Genomic DNA, 23,070 nt, shown 5'->3' with positions numbered 1-23,070 from the left:
CGCTCTTCAACAGAAAGAATACGGAGACAAGGAGAAAAACACGGAGAAAAAAAAAAAATATATATATATATATATACACATCAAATATTTGCTTCACCACATACCGAAGTTCAGAAATAGCAGTTAAAAAAGCTGAGACTCCAACAGATAGCATTACTTGTAACTCACAAAGGCAAAAACAAGAAGAAAAAACAATGAAAACTAACCATTCCGAAGATTAATCGTAGACGCGTTTCTGGATTATGAGTGATAAATACTCAATTTCCTTTATCAATACGATATTCCAGTAGTAAATTCGACTATGCTAGCAAACTGTGCATGCATGAACAAGTAACATTCTACATCGACACAAATCTGAAAGCATAACCGAATCTACCTTGGCCAGCCAGTCTACTATCCTTCCCTCAAGAAATTACTGCTATTTCTGAACTTCGGTATGTGGTGAAGCAAATATTTGCTGATCCCTAAATTATGTTTATAAATATATATGAACTTTTAAATAAGTTCTCCACCGATAATGGTGCTTACATACCGAAAGGCTTTGTAAAAATTATTAATTGTTGATTTATTAATAAATTAATAAATTGATAATCCTTTACCCTTTTAATTTGTAATATATATATATATATATATATATATATATATATATATATATATAGATGTGTGTCATTGTTTGTCCCCTAGCACCACTTGGCAACCAGTGTTGGTTTATCTAAAAAACCCTAACTTAGCAGCTTAGCAAAAGAGTTCGAAAAGAAGTACCAAGCTTTGAAAAAATAAGTACAGGGGTCAATTTTTTCGACTTAAAACTCCTCCAGGTGATGCCCCAGTATGGCCACTGTCCCAGTGACTGAAACACATAAATGAGTAAATGACTATATATAATATTTGCATATTTTTCTCCCCGAAACATCAAAGTAATGAATGTCAGACCTAAATAGGGACTAAAAAAATAATTAGTAGGAGCAGGAGGGACCTGTGAATAGTGTTTAGTGCATGAGGAAAAGGGGGAGGGATAATTAGTGGATGGTAGGGAGGGGTGGAATCCAGCATTTAGGGAGGGAGGAAGGGAGGGGTAATAATTGGGTGGGAGGTGGAATAGAAGGTTTATTTGAAGGAGGAGAAAAATACATATGTTGAACAAAAACAAAAAAGATCTAACAAAAAAAAAATATGTTAATTACAAAGCTACAAACCACCCCCACCCCACCACCACCAGTTCTATACTCATACATCCAACACCACTACCACCACCACCAACCCTATCCTCACTACCATAAATACAGCTGCCACTCCTATGTGCACCACCACTACTACCACCACCACTGCTAATGACACCACCGCCGCCCTCCCCAGCAATGTAATCACTGCCATCGCCCCACCCCCTAGCTTTTTACTAACAAATGTTGCCATGGAGACCAAACATAAGGCTGAAAATATTGATAGCACAGATAATATTGATTTCTATTGACTGAAACACAATGGAAGCAAGAGTTAAATGCGGTACCCATCAACTAGGTTTTGGTGGGGTTCTTGTTAAAGATATCCCCCCCCACCCACCTTCACTTCATTCCTCTGATGCCCTTAGGAAAGGCATGAAGGTCACAACATCTCCTTTGTTCTTTTCACCTAAGTTGCTACACACAGATACAAGCTTAAGAGAGAACCTGTACGTGGTGGCTTGATCTGCTAGAAATAGCAGCCAAATTTCCCTCAAAGTAAATCCTACCCAAATCATTATTTTAAAAATTAATTGAAACAAAAGCAGTGTATTTCAACAGAAATACGGTAACAAAAGAGTTAAAAATAACTTTCATTTCTAGCTAATTAAGCTTGCAATTAACAGTTAATTGAGATGTTTAGTAAAGTTTCCATTTTCAACTGCCCAGTTTTGTTTTAATATATTGTTTAACTAATGAAACCCGGCAGCTCGTTTTTAAGGGTGAAATATTAATTGTCATATGATTCTAAGCCTGTTGGCTTCGGTTCACCCCCTACCCATCCAGGGGCACCTGACTCTTGATGGAGTTGTCAGGAATGCGTTCGTGAAATACGGTACAGGTTGAGCATGTTAAATTGGCAGAGCCTACAGATTCTATAAGGGAGGAAGAAGAAGAACAGCATGAAGAAGTACAACAACAAAGGAAGAGGAGAAAGAAGAGGAGAAGGAAGAGGAGAAGGAAGAAGAAGAGGAGGAAGAGGAGAAAGAAGAGGGGGCAGCAGCAGCAGCCAATTGTGGACTAGTATTTTACTGATCCACAAAGCAGCACTGCTTCCACATTCAGGACTATGAAATTCAGTCCCCAATGAACCTGCGCCAGTCTCTGGCCCACAGCCTAGCTGTCTCCTCTCTCTTTTTTATTTTCTTTTATCACTATTATAACAGCCTCGCTTCCTCCGCATTGGCTGGTCTCATACCTCCAACAGCAAGGGATCCCTGAATTACTCATCTTCCCATCTCTTATCACTCTTGAAGTATACAATCTCTTCAGCTCTACACTAACAATTAGTCCCACTCTCTGTTCTGTGTGTGGGGACCAGCATGTCCAACATCAGGACCAAATTCATGCAAGCATGAAAGCGTGCTGGCAAAATGCTGCTCGTCTAAATGGAAACCTTACCTGCCATTGTGGTTTTATGGCACGAGGCAAAGCAGGCTTTGATGTCCACTCGAGAAAACACAGAGTAAATCATCATCATCGTTTAACATCCGCTTTCCATGCTAGCATGGGTTGGACGATTTGACTGAGGACTGGTGAAACTAGATGACTACACCAGGCTCCAATCTGATTTGGCAGAGTTTCTACAGCTGGATTCCCTTCCTAACGCCAACCACTCAGAGTGTAGTGGGTGCTTTTACGTGTCACCCGCACGAAGGCCAGTCAGGCGGTACTGGCAACGGCCACGCTCGAAATGGTGTATTTTATGTGCCACCCGCACAAGAGCCAGTCCAGGGGCATCCACAATAAATGATCCACAATAAACATTTATAATAAACATGTTACCTCATATACAATGAACCCCCTCATGTTTCACAAGACCTTGACAGTTGCGTTTCGGGCATACCTAGACATGGTCCTGTTTTGAATAGGATCACAATAAAACCTCAACATAACCTAGCTCCAGGCTGGTTTTGCTATATTAATTACTAAAATGTCATCATCAGCCCACACTCTGTTGAAGATACAGCTGAAAGAGGTCTTTGTTCTTTACAGCATCATTCACATCCTCTTGTTAACCTTGCTCTGGGCCTCAACTAACCGTATTGATTACAAAACATTACCCCCATATTATAATACGATCATGTAGTACAACAAAACCTTGATATTCCTACAGAAATTCTGTGTTTAAAGAAATATGGATTAAATTTGCTCCAGGCTACACTTTGTGATATTAATAATTAATACAGTTGTATAATATATTGATGTGTGTGTGTGTGTGTGTAAGTTGATCCCCAGTAGCCATCTTGCAACAAAACCCCATAAACTACAAACCCTTAGATAAATATTACCTTAGCCAAAAGCTTGGAATCCTAATGAAGGATGGTCATGCAATATCAATGTGGGGTAAAATTGACAGCTCGCCACCATAATAATAATAATAATAATAATAATAATAATAATAATAATAATAATAATAATAATAATAATAATAATAATAATAATAATAATAATAATAATAATAATAATAATAATAATAATAATAATAATAATAATAATAATAATAATAATAATAATAATAATAATAATAATAATAATAATAATAATAATAATAATAATAATAATAATAATAATAATAATAATAATAATAATAATAATAATAATAATAATAATAATAATAATAATAATAATAATAATAATAATAATAATAATAATAATAATAATAATAATAATAATAATAACAATAACAATAATAATAATAACAACAATAATAATAATAACAACAATAATAATAATAACAACAATAATAACAATAATAATAACAATAGCAATAACAATAATAATAATAATAATAATAATAATAATAATCCTTTCTACTATAGGCACAAGGCCTGATATTTTGGGGAGGGTGCTAGTTGATTACATCAACCCCATTGTGTAAGTGATACTTATTTCATCGACCCTGAAAGAATGAAAGGCAAACTGACCTTGGCAGAATTTGAACCTGAAATGTAATGTGTGTTCCTGAGTATGCACAGGTGTGGCTATGTGATGAGAAGCTTACTTTCCAACCACATGGTTCCAGGTTCAGCTCCACTGTGTGACACCCAAGGCCTTCTGAGTGGATTTGGGAGATGGAAACTGAAAGAAGCCCATTCTATATATGCATATGTGTGTGACTTTGTGTATGTGTTTGTCCTCCCCCCCCACATGATAACCAGTGTTGGTTTGTTTATGTCCTTGTAACTTAGTGGTTAGGCAAAAGAGATTGATGAAATAAGTACCAGGCTTTAAAAAAAAATAAGTTGTAGTGACGATTTGTTTGACTAAACTCTTCAAGGTGGTGCTCCAGCATGGCCGCAGCCCAGTGACTGAAACAAATAACTGATAAAAGATGTGTGTGTGTGTGTGTGTGTGTGTTTGTTTCTTTGTATTCCTCTCTTTGCTTGTCAACTGGTTTGTTTACATCATTGTAACTTAGCAGTTTGACAAAAGAGAACAATAGAATAAATACCAGATTTAGAAGAAGCACTGAGGTCAGTCTGTCCGACTCACCCGACAAGGTAGCAGCACTCCAGCATGGCCGCAGTCTCCAATGACTGAAACAAGTAAAAGAGTAAAAGAACGGGAAAAGCCTTTACTTGGAGGAGGAAGCGTAGAACCCATGGTGCTTTTTCCAGACCTCTAAGACTGATGAGAGCAAAGGAAGGAGGGAAGGAAAGAGGGAGGGAAGGAAGGAAGGCAGAAAGGACGGAAGGAAGGAATTGTTTTAGAATTAAAGAAACCAGAATGCTTGCAAGAGTGTGGACACTGCTGTAGCTCCACCCATGGGCCAGGTAGCGTTGGTGTTAAACCAGGCGAGATGCTAAGTCCAGCATTCACAAAACCAGGAATGGCAATGACGCCGTCGACATACTTCTCTACAGAGAGTCAACCACAAGGCATTGGATGAGCCGAAGCAAGAGACAGAAGACACTTGTCTGCCTGCTGGTATTAATCTGAAGACATCAAAGAATGTGATACAGTGTTTGCTTGACATACACACTACAAATTTATGTGTCGTCATGTGATTACTCCAGATGTTATGCTATGAATTATGCATACGACTTAATTAACAATGCCGTTGTTCAAATTACCAGAAAACCCTTAAGATATGAGTTGAGAGCTTGCCGGAAGCATTTTAGTCTACTTGCTTGAAATCAGGATTAAGTAAAAGACAAACAGAGGAAGCGTCTTCCCTATTGGCTTCTTGTTTTTTGTATTTTGCATTCTTTTTCTTGTTTTTTTTTTTGGAAATTCTGGTTGTGGTTTTAGCCCCCAGTCAAACCTAATCTGGCAGAGTAATGATCAAAGACTCAGCAATCTTGAATCAACTCAGTTTAATTGAATTTCCCCCCCCCTCCCCCCCATGGCTTTATAGTAAGAAGCTTGCTTCCCAAGCACATAGTTCTGGGTTCAATCCCACTGTGTGGTACCTTGGGCAAGTGTCTTCTACTACAGCTTCGGGCTGACCAAAGCCTTGTGAGTGGATTTGGTAGACGGAAACTGAAAGAAGCCCGTTGTATGTATATATATATATATATATATATATATATATATATATATTTATATATTTATTTATTTATTTATGTGTGTTTGTCCTGCCCACCATTACTTGACAACCGATGTTGGTGTGTTTATGTTCCTATAACTTAGTGGTTCAGCAAAAGAGACCAATAGAATAAGTACTAGGATTATAGAGAATAAGTCTTGGGGTTGATTTCTTTGACTAAAACCCTTTAAGGTGATGCTCCAGCATGGCCACAGACAAATGACTGAAATGTGTAAAAGAATGAAAGAATTAGTATGTCGAAGAGTATCTTCTCCAAATGTGTCAGTAGAATATGATTTGGCAGAGATTTGACTGCTGTTCCTAGCAGGTCTTGCAACAACTATGTCACAGTTCCCTTGATGACTTGATGTAACATAGGAGAATGTTACTTTTATAATCAAAGGCGTTCCAACCATGACCACCTCCTTTTTTTTATATTTTAAAATTTCTCGACAGGGAGCATCTATGATTACAATATCCACGATATCCTGTCTAATATCAACTGTCTTTCTGTCTAATATCAACCTGTCCATTTGTCCATCCGGCCATCCATCTCTGTCTATTTTTCTATTACTCTGTCTGTCTATCTTTCCATCCATCTATCTATCTCCTTATCTCTTACTAACTGTCTCTTTCTCTTTATCTATCATTTGGTTAGCTTTCTAATGCTTTAAGTCACTAAATAATAAATTATGCCATCATATATATATGTATATATATATATGTATGTATGTATGTATGTCAGTATCTACCCGTCTATCTGTTTGCTTGCTTGTTTATATATTTCTTCTGCCCAGCTTAATTAATTTAGCTCCATGCAAATGGATATGATAACATGGCCTTACCTATACTTTAAGGTGCCATCTAGTGTTCAGCTTGGAATTGTACTACGAGTATTCGATTGCTCATTAGTGACAGCACCTGTAATAGGAGGAGTGGAGGGAGGGAGGGAGGGAGAAGTAGAGGAATGGTTTGATTTTTTTTTTTTTTTTCCCCTTCCCAAGTCCAAGAAATCAACCAGTTATGTTTGCATTGTTGAATAAATATTAAATGAATAATATTTGTATTAATCATTAGACGACTGTGAGCTGGCAGGCATGGCGAGTTCAGGAGACCGATGATGACGACGATGATAATTATGATTGTTGTTGTTATTTAATTACTCTCTCTCTCTCTCTCTCTCTCTCCACACACACACACACATGTATGTGTGTATGTATATATTTCTACACATGTATGTGTGTGTATATATATATATATATATATTATGTGTATTCTATATATAGGTGCAAGCATGGTTGTGTAGTAAGAAGCTTGCTTCTCAACCACATGGTTTTGGGTTCAGTCCCACTGTGTAGCACCTTGGGCAAATGTCTTCTACTGTAGCTGCAGGTTAGCCAAAGCCTTGTAAGTGGATTTGCTCCTGGAAACTGAAAGAATCTCATTCCTAAACATATGTGTGTGTGTGTGTGTGTGTGTGTGTGTGTGTGTGTGTGTGTGTGTGTGTGTGTGTGTGTGTGTGTGTGCTTGTCTTGATTTGTTGTAAATGATTGTCACGCAAGGTCGTACTGATATGCTTGTTGGTTGTAGTGACATTATCACACACAGACACATACATGCAATTACATATGCATGCATTTAATTAAACATGTTATTGCGTACACTTACAAACATGCACACATACGTATTCACTTGACTATACACATGCACAGTCACTTGCACACACATACACACACAGTCATTTACGTAGACATACGTATACATAGAAACACAATCATATGCACACAGTCATATACACTGGCAAACACAATGACACGCATGTGCAATCACATGCACAAATGCAATCATACACACACACACACGCACATAATCACATACAGACACATACAAAGATAGTCACATACACACACATGCAAGCACATTCACACACACATGCAGACAGTCATTTACACACACATGCACATAAGGACACAATCACACACATATACAAACACAATCACACACACACACACACACACACACACGATCAAACCCAATATCATGCATGTACATACACAGACATAACATTCAGTTATCCTCTCCCTTCTCCCCCTCCCTCCAGTCACTCTTACTCCCACAGAAATGCAAGGAAATTATCTTGTCTCATGTCACATGAATATAAAAGTGCAGAAATAAAAAAGGAATATGTATGTATGCACAACTGCACACAGTTGCCATATGCATACATACATGCACACACGTGCATCTCTGCGTATGTCATCATTGACACTACTTCAGCAATGGCGATGCTTGTTCATGTCCCACATAACCACAGAGCTCTATATTTTTATTAGTGAGACTAAGAATGTGTAAATTTAACATGACGCAGGATATGTGGCACTTTTGATTACCATGGATATTTTTTCTTTTTTTTTTTTTTGTTTCGAAAATTCTATAACGCTTTATTGATTATGCATTGATTATGACTAAAAGCTCAATAGTAGAAATCAGCTATTAAGTTAGGTATGAGAGACAGTGCAAGAAGACAGTAGAAGCTGAGAACTAATGCAAAGGTTAAATCAGGGTTTCTCAACCATTCATTATCTATGAACCCCCTTTTGATTACTATTTCATTCTTGTGGACCCCCTGCCCCTAGCTATTTGATATTTAAAAACTAGTTTTATGGAAATTTCTTTCGAAATTCCTATTTTGTTTTTCAATATAAGGATTTACTTTCCGTAATGAGATAAAAGACCAAGGCTGTGTATAATATAGAACATTTATAAATAGAATATCTTACAGCTGTTTCCAGGATGTTTATTATATCCCTTCATTGGAGACGGTGTGAGAGGATGATTAAGCAATAGTTAGTTTAGTTAAGAGAGGAAATAGAGAGTGAATGTAGAGATATTGTATTTGTAAATCCAATGTTTAGGCAGAATGGTATACATATAAGATTCCAATACCTTGTGAGTAAGATCCAATTGATTTTAAGATTGGTCGTTGCCTTTGTAAATCCATTATTAAAATTTCAATACCGTATGAGTAAAGTCCAACAGTCCTTTGTTTTTCACGCATTAACTTGTGTAGTTTGAACTATGTAAAATGTTAGAGAAAGAAACCTAGCTATTTCTTGCAATACATAACAACGTAAGCTGGGGTTCTCAACCATTTTTTTTTCTATCTATGAACCCCTTTGATTACTATTTTAATCTGGTGGACCCACATAGCCATTTGATATCTAAAAACTAGTTTTATAGAAATTTCTTTTAAAATTCCTATTTTGTTTATCACACATTAACTCATGTAGGTTGATCTAAGTAAAGTGTTGGAAAGAAACTTAGCCGTTTCATGCAATACATACGAATACATACATCTAAAGCAAAATTTTTTCAGGGTCCCTTAAAATATCATTGTGGGTCCCCAATTTACTATTTTGTTGTGTGAACCTCCAAAATCATATATGGACCCCCCCCCCCCCAGGGGACATATGGATCCCAGTTGAGAAGCACTGACTTAAATGAATGCTTTGTACACACACACACACACACAAACATTTTTATATAAATATCTCTTTCTTTATCTCTTTCTGTATATAAACATATGCATACATATTTATAAAAACGCCTTTGCATGTGCATACATATACATATGTGTGTATGCGAATGTGTGCATGTGCTTGTATGTTTGTTTACATTTTTTAGATTGATGAAATCAGTAAGATGTATTATCATTCACATAACATTTATATATAGGCTATGTTATATGAATGATAATATTTTTGTAAACAAAAGTGTTTAATATTTAACTTCATATATATATTTATATACTGTGTGTGTGTGGAGGCACATGATTCAGTGGTTAGAGTGTCGGGCTCACAATCACGAGGTAGTGAGTTCGATTCCCAAACCGGGCTGTGTGTTGTGTTCTTGAGCAAGACACTTTATTTCATGTTGCTCCAGTTCACTCAGCTGTAGAAATGAGTTGCGACGTCACTGGTGCCAAGCTGTATCGGCCCCTTTTGCTTTTACCTTAGACAACATCAGTGGCATGGAGAGGGGAGACTGGTAGGCACAGGCAACTGCTGGTCTTCCATGAACCCCCTTGCCCAGACTTGTGCCTCGGAGGCTAAGTTTCTTGGTGCACTCCCATGGTCAGATAAATTAATACATTTTTTACAACTTGACATTCCATCATCATATATCCAAAAAGAAAAGGTAAAATTTATTGAAATTTCAAAAAATTTGTAGAGGAAGACTAGAGCTCCAAAAACACATAAAACATGACAATAAAACAAAAATTTGTGTGCTAATTCAGTAACATTTGAAAGGATTAAATAAAGAACAAGAAAGAAAAAAAACGAACGAACGTATCTGCCCACCTAATGATTCACATTGAATATATATAGCACAAATAGTGAATTGGCAGAGCTGTGAGCTGTTAGGACATTGTGATATTTATTTTGAGTCTCTGCTCTCTGAAATCAATTTTTCCTTATATATGAGGGAGTGCTGAAAAGTTCCTGACTTTAAGGGTATCACGAAAGGCTTGGTTGGAGGCCCAACCTTCCGAGTTCTTTTACAGGGCTTAGAAAAACTGAAGAATCTCTGCAATAAGTGTGTGAATCTGAGAGAGGAATATGTTGAGTAAAATCATAACAAACTGGTCCTCCTGTATATATATACAACAGGCTTCTTTCCAAATCAACTCACAGGTATGTGGGTCTGTGTTTGTTGCCCACCACCCCTTGACAACCAGTACTGGTGTACTTACGTTCTTGTAACTTAGTGTTTCAGCAAAAGAGACCAATAGAATAAGTACTAGGCTTTAAAAAATCTCCTGGCGGTCGATCTGTCCAATTAAAACCCTTCAAGGTGGTGCCCCAGCATGGCCACAGTCGAATGACTGAACCAAGTAAGAGATAAAAGATAATATTTGTAACTCCTAATGTGTTGAATGCCCCTTTCTTTTCTTCGTCCACTTGTGTGTACACACACACACACACACACACACACACACACACACACACATGCATACACATTATATATATATTTATATATATATATATATAGATAGATAGATAGATATTACATACGTAGTGTATGAGAAGTCAAGTGCCATTGAAGCTTGTATTTATTGTTTTCAATTACAATTGAACATTTAATGTAATTCAAAAATGTATAAATATATTTATTTTAGGAGACACCTCCCCTCCTCTGCTGCCACTCTTCCCCTCCTCTCCCCCTCCACTTCTCATTAATCTCTCTCATAGAAGAGATGTATTTATTCATTCATTTATTTATTTATTGAACAGCCGAAGAAAACTCCTCACAGAGCTTTCATTTTGTGTGTTTTATTACACAGTTTGATACTTATTATCTGTGGGAAGATTATTAAACGATAATTAAGTCGTGTTATTTAAACATTCCAGTCTTAACGAGAGAGTCTCTTTTTTTAAAAATATTTTTTTATTTTTATTTTAGACGTTATTGTAATCAAATTAATGAAATGGGGGTGAGGGGGTTAAGTGGCAGATTATAAAGAAAGTTTTAATTTTGTGTATGTGTGAGTGAGTGAGAGAGAGAGAAAGAGAGAGAGAGAAAGAGAGAGAGAGATAATCTGGGATTGAACAAAGCACACTCACGTATTCTTTGTTCATTTGCCAGATTATCCCTCCACCATCATCTCCCATTTTTGCAAATGTGTAATTTATAGGTACAGATGTGACCGAGTGGTTGAGAAACTTGCTTCCCAATTATGTGGTCTTCGGTTTAGTCCCACTGTGTGGCACCTTGGACATACGATTATTCAGTGAAAAATGGATTATTTTATTAAGTATAGTTGAGGCTAATGTTAGTATAGACATTTTGTTTTACATTACCTTAAATTTAAATACGAATAAATGTTGTCCTTACTGAAAGCTTAATGGTAGCTTATTTTATATTAATGAAAAAATGCTGTCACCTAGCTAATACTCTATGAGGTTTAATCCCTAACATTAGTAAATCTATGTCATTTACTGGTTGCTCTTTACCAAATCATTCATCATCAACGACTATGACAATTACTATTGAGCAAATATATATATGTATATATATATATATATATATATGTATAATTATCAAATGTTGGGCCTCATTGAGGCAATGACAAGTGATCTATACCTTTGACAATATGTCATACTTGAGAAGATCTGTCAAGCCAAGTGAAATTGTAGTCATGGCTGATGCCAGTGTTGCGTAACTGGCACCCACGCCAGTGGCATGTAAAGGCGACACCCACTACACTTTTGGAATGGTTGGCATTAGGAAGGGCATCCAACTGTAGAAACCACGTCAAATCAGATTGGGACCTGGTGCAGCTCCCCAGCTTACCAGTTTTCAATCAAACTGTCCAACCCATGCCAGCATGGAAAGTGGACGTCAAATGATGATGATGAAGTAAAGTGAAGGCATGTTGGTTAGTGGTTAGGGTTTTCGGCTCACAGTCATAACGTTGTGGGTTCAATTCCTGGTGGTACGTTTATGTTCTTGAGAAAGACCCTTTATTTCTTACTGCTCCAGGCCACTCAACTGGCTAATTTTCAAAGGGCTAGCCTTGTCACATTCTGTGTTGCTCTGATCTCTCTGAGAGCCGTGTTAGGGGTCTGCATGTCTGTGGAGTACTCAGCCGTTTTGCACAGTAATTTCATGAGCAGGCTGTTCCATTGATCGGATCAACTGGATCACTCTCTGTCATACATACACGCAGCCTTGTTTTAGAATGGGTAACACTATGTTCTTGTGTGGTAAGAAGAGCTGAAAAGGGTTGGTGATAGAAAGGGGATCTGGAAAATTAGCCCCTTGTGGGCAATAAAGAAATAAGAAAGGGAATCTGGCTATAAAATGTTGCCTCAGAGAACCAGTCTAACTCATGCCAGCATGGAAAAGTGGATGTAAAAAGTAATGATAATGAAGAAACAAACACATTTTTATATATTGCTGCCATCATCATTTTACATCTGCTTTTCATACTAAAATGTGTGTGTGTATGTGTGTGTGTGTGTGTGTGTGCATGTGCATGCAAATATATATATATATATATATATATATACATACATGTACATGTGTGTATATATGTGTGTGTGAATATATATATATATATATATATATATATACTTACATGTATATATATCTATATATATTTGTGTGTGTACTTACATGCACTAATAATATGCACATACACATATCAACATATACACCCACACATAAATCTACTAATATGACAAGTCCCACCTCCAGAACCTCGACGGAACACCACCACCACTACCACCACCACCACCACCATCCATCCACATCCCTCCTCTACCAATCACCCACCCACCCACCCATCTGCTCAAGAAAATATTGAATTTGGCACGTTCCGTTTAGTTCTTGCATTAATCAACTTAGCTTGTTACTTACATTGATGTACTTTGTCTTAGTTACAATACAAGACATGGCTGTAAGATGAAAATAAAACCAACAAGACTGGGAGAGTGGTGGTGGTGGTGGTGGTGGCGCTGTTGCCGTAGTTGATAATTTTGGCTTGATGTAGATTTTGGAGAGCTCTTCCTCTCTCTTGTGTTGATTTTAAGTTGTACCTTAACAAGACTTTTAAACATCTTTCGTTGACTGTCTGACAATATTGCCTCCTTGCCATCCACATTCCTTTCTTGTTCCTGCCAGTCTTGCCTCTCTAAGACTTGTGAGAGAAAGCGAGAGAGAGAAAGCATGTCCAGTAGTGATAAATATATATATATATATATATGTATGCATGTATGTATGTACGTATGTATAACTCCCATGGCTCAGTGGTTCGAGTGTCAGGCTCACAATCGTGAGAGGTAGTGAATTTGATTCTCAGACCGGACTGTGTGTTGTGTTCTTAGGCAAGACATTTAATTTCACGTTGCTCCAGTTCTCTCAGTTATAGAAATGCGTTGTGATGTCACTGGTGCCAAGCTGTATCAGCCTTTATCTTTCCCTTGGATAACATTAGTGGCATGGAGAAGAAGAGGCTGGTATGCATGGGTGACTGCTGGTCTTCATTTGTATTTCATCTGCCACAACGTTCTGAGTTCAAATTTCACCAAGGTCGACTTTGTCTTTTATCTTTTCGGGGGTCGATAAAAGTAGTACCAGTTACGCACTAGGGGTCGATATAATTGAGCTAATCCCTTCCTCCAGATTTGAGGGCTTGTGCTTCCAGTAGAAAGAATTGTTAATGAATTTAAGTAAAATCTACATTCTTCAAAGTTGTGTCCTGATAAGCATAAAATTTGGTAGTCAAGAATTCAAGATACAATGAAATGAAAGAGGCTTGGAAAAATGCCAAATACTTTGTCTTTTATCTTTTACCTGTTTCAGTCATAAGACTTTGCCCGTGCTGGGGCATTGCTTTGAGGAATAACGGTTGCGCAGATTGATCCAGTACCTGTTGTTTTTTAAAGCCCAATACTCATTCTATCTGTCCCTTTTATCAAACTGCTAAGTTACAGGGATGTAAACACACCAACACTGGTTGTTCAACAGAGACACACACATATATATGCCTACATACATACATACATACATATATATATATATATATATATATATATATATATATATATATATATTACACACATGTGCAACCTTTAAAGGACATAAAAATGTAAGCCTAAAGACTTAATGAACTTTTTTCCTTTTTCCTTTTTTCTCCTTCAACCTTCGTTCTCCTATTAATATTCCTCTCATAAAGTCCAAATCATTCTGACGATGTTTGTTACATGGAACGAAATGAATGCAAGTTTATCTAAAAAATTACAAAGTGAAACAGCTGTAAATGTTATTTTAACTATTATTAAACTATGACGATTTAATGCCAATGATCAACTTCTAATTGTTAATTGTTGCTCCATTTCTCATCTATCTCTCTCTCCCTCTCTCTCTCTCTATGTATGTATATATATATATATATATGTATGTATGTATGTATGTATATATATATATATATATATATATATATATATATATATATACACACACATACAAACCTATATATACATACTTATGTATATGCATGTATTGTTTCCATCTACCAAATCCACTGTCAGAGTTTTGTTGACCCAAAGCTATAGTGGAAGATACTTGTCTAAGGTACTGCACAGTGAGACTGAACCCAGAACTATGTGGTAGGGAAGCAGAGTAATTCTTCGTAGTCCAGCAAACTGGACAAATTCAACAAAATCTAAATCCGTTTCTTCGCTGGAGAAATTCTTTTTTTTTTTTTGTTTATTTCTTGTTCTACTTTGCTTAGGACAAAAACCAACATCTGTTGTAAAGTAGAATTATTCTACCATTTAGCCTGTTATCATTTCTGAACGACAGCCAAACATTGCCCACCATAATCAATAATGGCAGTGAATAACTTTGTACATTAAGTTCATGATTCTTGTATTACTGGAAGTGAAAAAAAAGAAAAAATACAGAGAAGGAAATGTCTTGGCGTGTGAATGACTCAACAATGCTATATTAATAATGCGAAAGAAGTAAATCTTGTTCTGAATTCGGAACTAAATGTCAAGAACGAACCAAAAAATTAGCCATTGATGACCCAAGACAAGTCTTGTATTTTGTGGTTAACAAAAAGGAGGAAAAAAAATGTCTTAGTACCAAGATTAAGGTACTGGTGTACATGCATAAATCTCTGGTACCAGCACTGTATTGGTTCTTTGGTACCAACATGTATATTTCTAGTGCCAACTCTATAGTAGGTCTCTGTTACCAACACTCCAGTAGAACTCTGGTGCCAATACTATAGTATATATCTGGTGTGGATTCTGTAGAAGATCTCTGGTGTCAATCCTCTTGTAGATCTCTGGTGCCAATACTCATCACCACCACCATTTAATGTCTGCTTTCCATGCTGGCATGGGTTTGACATAGAGCTGGCCAGCTGGGAGCTGTCCAGACCCCAGCTGTCTGTTGTGGCATGGTTTCTATGGCTGGGTGCCCTTCCTAACACCAACCACTTAACAGAATGGGCTTGTTGCTTTTTACATGCTACCAACACAAGTGTGTTTATGCAGCACTGGTACAGGTGCATTTTATGTGGCACCAGCACATTTGGTGTGAACTCTACTGTAGGTCTCTGGTGCCAATGAAGTTTCGGGTAATTAATTTATTTCTTGAAATTATTGCACTTGTTTTTTCCTTTTGAGAGTTGCTACTAAGTTTTTGATTTTACTCTTCAACTAAATGGTAAATTTCAATTAGGAACTTTTTTGCATTTTCACATTTGATTTTTGTCATTTATTTTAATCCTTTCCGAATATGGCTAGCTGGCAGAACTATTAGCATGACAGGCAAACTGCTTAGCAACATTTTGTATGTTTTTATGTTCTGAGTTCAAATTCCACCGCGGAATAAGTATCATTTGAGCACTGGGGTCAATGTGATCAACAAGCCCTTTCTCCAAAATTTCTTAAAATGAAGATGTTTGTCTGTTGTTTCTATAAAAATTGTATTATGTGCATGAAGGATTTCTTTTGTCAATATGGTAATTCATGGCTATTCTGTTTCTTTTCTTTCTGATTTACAGGCAGTCAGCGATGATGATGAGGCTGAAGAAGTGGCTGTCCAAGTTGAGAGTGGAGGTGGGTTCATGGAAGAATTTTTCGAACAGGTCAGTTGAATCATGGCTTGCAATTTTTTCCACTTTTTTTCTCTTTTTATTTCTATCTCTTTCTCTTTATTTACACAGCAAACCTTTCTTTTTGTCAATTACTCATTCAGCCTGTTTATTTTTTTTTCTGTCCATCAGTGAGTCTGTCAGTCCATCTGCGGGTCTTTCAGTCCATTTATGAGTCTGTCAGTCCATTTGCAAGTCAGTCAGTCAGTCAGTCAGTCCATCTGTGAGTCTCTCTGGCCTTTTGTGAATCTGTCAGTCTGTGAGTCACACTGTCCACTTGTGAGTCTCTCTATCCAATACTGAGTCTCTCTAATACTGAGTCTCTCGGCTCATCAGTGAATCTGTCTGTCTCACTGTCTGTCTACTCTTGTCTGGCAGTCCCTCCAGATCATTTCAATACAACCCTTTATGCATCTCATTTCCATGTGTCTGTCACTGTCCATTTTTTTCGTCCAAATGTCTCCCTATTCATTTATTTCATTGAGTGTCTCTGTCTATTCATCTCTGTATCTTCCCATCCATTTTTGTGATTGTCTGCTTGTTTATATGTCTGTCAGTCCATCTATGTCTTGCCAGCCCTACCTAGCTGTCTGTCTGTTTGTGTTAAGCTATTAGTATCTGTCTGTCTGCCTGTATGTCTGTTTTCCTGCCTATCTATCTGGCCACAGTTTACTGTCCCATCTGACTACCTCTGACCATTTAGTATTTCCCTCTCTCTTTCTCTCCCCCTTTCTCCCCCTCTCTAATATTATCTCTGCATACTCATTAGGCCAGGCCAAATCAGTCCAGTTATATATCTTCTCGTTACTAACCTTGTCCCTTATGCAAAGGTCATGCTGCTTGTTAAACCTCTGGCACTTAGTTTTCTGATCCGCTAATCCGCCCCCCCCCCACACACATGCATATATGTGTGTGTATATATATATATATATATATATAGATATGTATATGCATACATACACATATATGGATACATACATGTGTGCATATATCTATACATACATTCACATATACATGTTGATATACACATGTATGTATAAACACATTCTCATATACACAACACACATCCACATATGATGGCCATCCTTGTACAATATATGCATAATACATGTACACACACACAACACACACACCCAACATACAAATAATCACACACGGCACACACTTGTTCACAACTGTGTATACACACATACACTTGCACGCATTTGATATATACATGTTCACACATACTCAATTACATAGTAGTGTTGATAAATGTTTTAACAGGTGGATTTTAACATTCCAGGTCACCCGGATCATTATTTTCTTTCCAGCTACTCTTAGCCACCCCTTATATGATGCAAAGTATCCATGTGTCTCCTCTATAACAAGACCCCTGTACCCCATCCCTCAGTGATATTTTAGTCTCTTGACACTTGGTATAAAGCCACCTGTCTCAGTACTACAATGCCACTCGATCGAGGTGTGTCTTTCTTGTCTTATGAGTTACCTGGCAACCCCATTAGTGCCAGTGCCAACAAATGAAAGCAACCCATATATACTGTAAAGTGGTTGGCATGAGGGAAGGTACACAGCTCTAGAAACCATGCCAAAACCAACATAGGAGCTCAACACAGTTCGTTGGCTCATAGTTGAAACCTCAGACCCATATCAACATGGAAGGCACATGTTAAATGATGATGACGATGACAATGACGGTTAAAGTGGTATTTTATAACTATTGGTATGGCTGATGTTTTACATCTTGTCACTGGGACAGTGTTGTGATTGAAAGGGAACACTTATCTTTACTCTAAAAAAAGAAATGCTTATCTCTTTAACATTTAAACTGGCCATATCCTCCAGCTCAAATAATGTACCTGTTTTATGTTCAAACTCGCCAGATCTGTCCTCTCACACCTACCCTACAATGTCATTCTAAAAATAAACAATTACATCATCAGAATCTCAAAGCTACGAGATAATGCATGACTAATTCAAAACAATGTGAATGAATAAGCATTACGATTGATAGAGCAATTTGTATCGTAAAGGGTGAAATGTCCTCAAAGACAGGTCAATGGACTTTGACTTTGTTTTTAGTAGGTGTGGTGGTGGCGGCAGTGGGGAGAGAGGGAGGAGTGTTGGTCTTTTATTCTTTATCTGGAAGTTATCTGTTGTACCTCGTCCCAACAGCACCATACATGATGATGATGATGATGATGATCGTCATCATCGTTATCAATGTCATCACAACCATCGTTATCATTATCAATGCTCTCATGATTGCCGCTGCCACCACTGCCATCACCACCACCGATATAACCGTCACTGCTACTTCCACCACTACCGCCCACACCACCATGTGGTTGCTTGACTTGTTAGAAATAGCTGCCAAATCAGCCTCAAATCATATCTTCTTACTAACTTAGAAAAAAAAAAAAGGAAGGAAAATGGATGTTTTTGGATATTGTTGTCCTACGTGGATTTGTAGAGGTGGTAGGAGGTGAGCACAACACACACACATATATATACACACACACACACACACACAAACACTCACGCAAACACACACTTTCATACATGTACAAGCACAGTCTCTCTCACACACACACACACACACATGCACACAAGTTCAATCAAACATTCTCAAGCACTGTTACACACAGAGGTACAGCCATATACACACACATATGTCTACATATATACACACACATTATATACTAACACATGCATACATACACACACAAGTATATATATATATATATATATATATATATACAAAACATACATGCGTACACACACACATTTATACATGCACACATGTATATATATATATATACATATATATATATACACATATATATATATATATATATATATATATATATATATATATATATACACACACACACATAGACATATATACATACACACACATGTACATTCACACACATGTATACATATATACACACATACACATATACATACACACACACACATGTACATTCACACACATGTATACATATACACACAGACACACACACGCATGCATGCATAGACAGTTTTTCTAAATCTGTTTGTTTAAACCTGTGAAAATTGTACAGGAATACTCAACCCGTTGATTATCATGTGGATTATCTCTGTAATTAACTGTTGATTGTCTCTGTTAATTAACTGCCATTTTAGTTGCCGTTGTATTAGTATTAGTTAAGATTACTAACTGTCCAACATTACCACCACCACTACTACTATTACTACTGCCTCCACTCTACTGCTTATCACCACCACCACCACCACCACCAGTTGCAAACTAATATTACTACTACCACCAGTCTACAACATCCACCGCTATCACCAGAATCAATTTAAGACTACTACTACTACTACTACTACTACCACCACCACCACCACCACTGCTATCACTAGAATCAATTTAAGATGACTACTACTACCACCACCACCACCACTGCTGCTGCTGCTGCTGCAGTAACTATTACTACTATTACTTTCACTGCTGCCACCACTACCACCACCAACATCATTCTCAACAGCTATTGCTGTCACTAGAATCAATTTACGACTACTACTACTACTGCTCATCACCCTAACATCACTGCTGTCAGCATCACCATCAATCTCCTAACACATTACCACCACCACTACCACCACCATCATGGCCCTAGTATTATCACCTTCATCTTTAATTTACTCACCATCACCATCATCATTAATTTACTAACTTATCACTACCACCACCACCACCACCACCACCATCATTACCCACATCTCTACCACAACCACTACAACTAGACTAACACCACTGCTACAACCCAAACATTATCATCATCATCACTACCACCATCAAGACCACCTCCATCATGATCATTGCCGCAGCTATCACTATTACCCTAACACGATTACCATAAAACCACTACTCTACTAACACCACCACCGCAACTTAAATATCACAGCTACAACCCAAACATCATCGCTACAACCCCAAAATCACCACTACCTTAACACTACTACTACCACCGCCACAACCACAATCCAAATATTACAGCTACAATACAGACATCATCACCACCGTCATCATTAAGCTACTAATCAGTCTCCACTAGTTTCTTTAAACCACTAATCCATCACACCACCACCACCACCACCACCAATCTATTAATCCACCATCAGTATTGTCCTAGCATCACCATCATTAATTAATCTGCCATTAATCCAACACCAATTCACTATATGTCCATCAAGCCATCCATTTAATCCACAACCACTTCTGCATCCAATCTATGACCAGGCTGTCTGGTAGCTCCAGGTTCAGTCCCACTGCATGGCACCTTGGGCAAGTGTCTTCTATCATAGCCCCCAAGCCAACCAAAGCTTTGTGAATGGATTTGGTCGATGGAAACTGAAAGAAGTCTGCTGAATATATATATATCATCATCATCATCATCATTGTCGTTTAATGTCCACTTTCCATGCTGGCATGGGTTGGATGGTTTGACTGAGGGCTGGCAAACCAGAGGGCTGTACCAGACGCCAATCTGATCTGGCAAGGTTTCTACAGCTGGGTGCTCTTCCTAATGCCAACCACTCCAAGAGTGTAGTGGGTGCTTTTTATGTGCCACCAGCATGAGGGCCAGTCAAGTGGTAATGGTTCTTTTTACGTGCCACCAGCATACGAGCCAGTCAGGCAGCACTGGCAACGACCCACGCTCGAATGGTGCTTTTTACGTGCCACTGTCACGGGAGCCAGTCAGGCGGCACTGGCAATGGCTATGTTCGAATGGTGCTTTTTACGTGCCCTATATATATATAGGCTGATATGTGTGTGTCTGTGGTTGTCCCCCACCGCTGCTTAACGACTGGTCTTGGCTTGTTTATGTCTTCGTAACTTAGCTGTTCAGTAAAAGATACTGCATATGTGTTTTATCATGTGGCCCTCTCCCACTTGGAAATGGTACAATGCGCAGGGTAGGGTAGGTTGCCGAAAAGTTGCCCATCCCTGTTGTAGAGGGATCTGTATGGCTACTCACATCTAGTAAAGGCAAGGGGGAAAGCATTGACAAGACCGCTGTGCCAAAACATCTCATCCCAAGTTCAAGTTTATCTTTCATCCTTTCAGAGTTGATAAAAATTTAGTCCTACTGAAATAATCAGGTTCATTTAATAAATCGCTAATTCCTTCAAAACATATCTCCTCCATTTATTATTATAGCATTCTAACAGATAACCTAGGTTTTCAACATAACATCATTCATAAAGTCTGTCTAATCTCTGACCTTGGTTTCAGCCATTACACCACTTGTATTGTCTTCTAAATGTCTTCCTGTGCTTGACATATTTCATTGTAAAAGTCCTCCTAATTTATGGTCTCACATCAGCCACATGTTGTAATGTCCCTTTGATCTGTGACCTTGGTTCCTGCCTGCCATATATCATTGCAATGACCTCCAAATCTGTAACTGCTTACCTAATCTGTATATCTGTCTATTTTTCTCTTTCTCTCTTTATACATATGCTTATCTGTTTGTATCTGTCTCATCTGTCTATCTATCTATCTATCTGTCTAGCTAGCCATCCATCCACCCATTCATCCATCATCTGTATATCTGTCTCTATCTATCTGTCTGTCTGTCTCTCTATCTGTCTCTGTCTGCCTGTCTGTCTGTCTGTCTGTCTCTCTCTCTCTCTATCTCTCTGTCTGTCAGTGTGTCTATATCTGTCATCAGGTCTGTGTCTGTCTACAGTCAACCATTCAAGTCTGCCTGGCTGCCTGTCACCATTTAGTCTCTTTCTCTCCCCCTTTCTCCCCCTCTCTAATATTATCTCTGCATACTCATTAGGCCAGGCCAAATCAGTCCAGTTATATATCTTCTCGTTACTAACCTTGTTCCTTATGCAAAGGTCATGCTGCTTGTTAAACCTCTGGTACTTAGTTTTCTGATCTGCTAATCCGTCTTCACACACACACACACACACAAGCACAGGTGCATTCACCCTTATGCATGCACACACATTCACATATACATGTACAATGCACATACAATATGCACTGTCCACAAACAAATATACAAAACACATATTTATGCAATAGATGTACATGTGCAGTGCACAGATGCACAATGTATGCACCCAATACAGGTACACACACACATACAACACACATGTACAGATACATACATGTGTGTTTGTACACACACAGTGGCTGTGTGGGTAAGAAGCTTGCTTCCCAACCACATGGTGCTGGGTTCAGTTCTACTGTATGGCACTTTGCTACGATAGCCTCAGGCCAACTAAAGCCTTGTGAGTAGATTTGGTAAATGGAAACTGAAAGAAGCCTACTGTGTATGTGCAATTGACTGGCCCCTTTCCCCAAAATTTCAGGCCTTGTGCCTATAGTAGAAAGGATTATTATTTAAGAAAGTGGGTAAAGGCGGCGAGCTGGCAGAAATGTTAGCACGTTGGATGAAATGCTTGGTGGTATTTTGGCCATCCCTATGTTCTGAGTTCAAATTCTGTTGAGTTTGACTTTGCCTGTCATCCTTTCGAGGGTTGATGAAATAAGTACCAGTGAAACACTGGGGTCGATGTAATCGACTAGTCCTGTCCCCCAAATTTCAGGCCTTGTGCCTATTGTAGAAAAGCTGATTTTA

The sequence above is a fragment of the Octopus bimaculoides genome, chromosome 24, assembly GCF_046866305.1.
Source record: "Octopus bimaculoides isolate indiv1 chromosome 24, ASM4686630v1, whole genome shotgun sequence".
Lineage (NCBI taxonomy): Eukaryota > Metazoa > Mollusca > Cephalopoda > Octopoda > Octopodidae > Octopus > Octopus bimaculoides.
The sequence above is the reverse complement of the archived record's forward strand: the minus strand, read 5'-3'. Positions refer to the sequence as shown.